Source organism: Populus euphratica, unplaced genomic scaffold, assembly GCF_000495115.2.
Source record: "Populus euphratica unplaced genomic scaffold, PopEup_1.0 scaffold3493.1, whole genome shotgun sequence".
Lineage (NCBI taxonomy): Eukaryota > Viridiplantae > Streptophyta > Magnoliopsida > Malpighiales > Salicaceae > Populus > Populus euphratica.
In genome coordinates this window covers 2309-4731 of record NW_011503344.1, presented here as the reverse complement: position 1 = coordinate 4731, position 2423 = coordinate 2309, and the positions used below count along the sequence as shown (strand labels likewise).

Here is a 2423-nt window from a genome sequence, read left to right as displayed (position 1 = left end):
GACTAAAATCTACAGCACGTCGTTAGAAGACGGTTGCAGCTAGTTCTTCTAGTAGCGAGGAGGACGTATCCTTAGGTGCTGATTACGGCGAGGAATCTACGCCAACTTATAATGCTGCCTCTTCTAGTGCGGTTTTACAACACAGAAGCGGTATGTCTTCACAGCAAGGTCAATTCACCCGCAAGTACCAGGCACAATGGAAGGATGACCTCTCAATGTAAGTTTGTTTAGGTTTTAGTTTTTTGTTATATATATACTTATAACATAATTTATGAATAACTAATTAATATTAATACTTTTATTTAATTTCAGGTTCACAAACATTGAGGCTGCAAGGACTATAACATTGGTATTTAAATCGTCAATAGAGATTTCATTGTTTCAATGGAGCAAGGTTTCCAGACATCTTGAGTGGAAACCTAATATTGATGCATGGTTTAAGCGATTTCAGGTCAGTGTTAATTTTTAATTTCCAACTTATTTTTAATAAATGATTTTTATAATTACATATCTTGTACTATTTTTATTTTATATGAATTATTTATATACACAAAACAAATTTGAGTGGGATAGGGCGAACAACAATGTTGTGAGAAGGGTATGGGAGAATCATATGGAAACTAGGTAACATCAAAAATAATATTTATTTTTGTTTTATAATTTTATGTTTTAAATTCTAATTTGTTACTATGGAAGTAAGTTGTATGATTTTTGGTATGACACCAAAAAAAAAATCAAAAAGACAAACGAGGGATAACGGTTTTGAAGGATGAAATGAGGTGGCGGTTTAGCAGGAATTCAAACCACCATTCATCTCAGGGGAAATATAGATGACATATATTGAGCACGTGACCTCAGAGTGGTTCTCACGGCGCTACCAGTCCGGCACCGACAATCGAAACCGGCAAATTCATGGTTTGATGACCACGCACACTGGCGGATCCGTCCCATTTAGCGCACATGCAAAGCGGATGGTAAGATTAATTTTAATGAAATATATCATTAATTAATTTGTTGTTCCTTATAATATATTTAACTTTCAACCTATTTTTTCTTTATAGGCTGCGTCTCTTGGATGTGAGCCGAGTCCAATGGAGCTGTTTGTAGAGATGCATGTGCAGAGTCAAGACCACCAAAAGAGGGTGCAACAGTTCGTGGACAACCGTGCTTAGCACTTTGTGGTATATTCGTTCATTCATTTTATTTTATAAGTTATTATTTTCTTGAATTGCATTTGATGATTTTTTTACCGACGGAATTTTTAGGAGACTTATAATAGCCAGTTGAGGGAGAGATATGGAGACCATCCTTCGACCTATCCAGATTTCAATCCAGATTTGTGGATGGAGTGAGATCGTCTGGTGGACCTGATAAAAATCGGGTCTACAGGCTCTCCAACACTATGGCTGAAAACTTGTGTTCAGTTCGTAGTGTCTCAACCGTTGGAAGCTCTCCATCAATATCGAACACCTAGTATGAGGAGTTCATTGCCTTGAAACAACAATATCAACAACTCTCGATGAATTATGATGAGCTCCGTCAAATAGTCATGGAGATGAGATCAAAGACGGGTGACGATACTTGTGCAGCTCTTTTTTGGCCGTATGGTCCCGGGAACAACCAACCTCCTCCTCCTCCCCCTCCTCCTCCATTGCTATTCTAGTTTAATTTTATTTTTTAAACACATTAAATTTGTAATGAATATTATTTAACATTACTTTTATATTTTTAATGTTTAATCTAATTTTATTTGTTTATTAAGGTTTTTTACTATTAATAAATTTTTTTATATATTTTAAATACATACCGACGGAAACATCGACGGATATTGTCCGTCGGTATTTCATAGAGAGTTGCTAAACAATTACCAGCCATGCAATAATTACCGATGGATATATTCCATCAATATTTAATCACCGACGGATAATATCCGTCAGTATTTCATAGAGAGTTGGCAAACAATTATTACTGATGCCATAATTACCGACGGACAGTCCATCGGTAATTACCGTTGAAATTACAGACGGATTTATTCTGTCGGTAATGTTCCCGCGGGAAAATATTTTTTAGGCGCGCACGTATCCTTTTATAAGACTGTCGGTGGGTTTTTTTTTGTGACAGAAGTGGGAGTTACCGATGACTATTATACAGACGGATGTTTTCTGTCGGTGAGACTGTCGGTAATTATTTCACCAACAGAGTCCGTTCCTATCACCGATGGACTTAGTTTGTAAGTAAAAATGTTTAATCGTATAGTGAATTTTTGCCTATTGATAATGAGCAAATGACGTTTGAAGAGGTGCTCCGACTGAGGTAAGGGATGTTGATTGTCGACCAGTATACAGATAGCTTCCATGTATTAACTATTCGTAGCAAGGTGGTGGAAAACGAGCTACAAACCTTAGCTCGTTACTGCACGAGCT

The 2423-nt window shown here is 36.7% G+C and overlaps 1 long non-coding RNA gene across 1 annotated transcript; it reads left to right on the top strand.

The window, feature by feature from the left end:
• Positions 1 to 844: 844 nt before the first annotated feature.
• On the top strand, positions 845 to 1644 carry LOC105119774 (uncharacterized). The gene is made up of 3 exons (XR_841187.1): positions 845 to 974; positions 1062 to 1181; positions 1266 to 1644. It is a non-coding gene; the product is annotated as an uncharacterized LOC105119774 (long non-coding RNA).
• Positions 1645 to 2423: the final 779 nt, after the last annotated feature.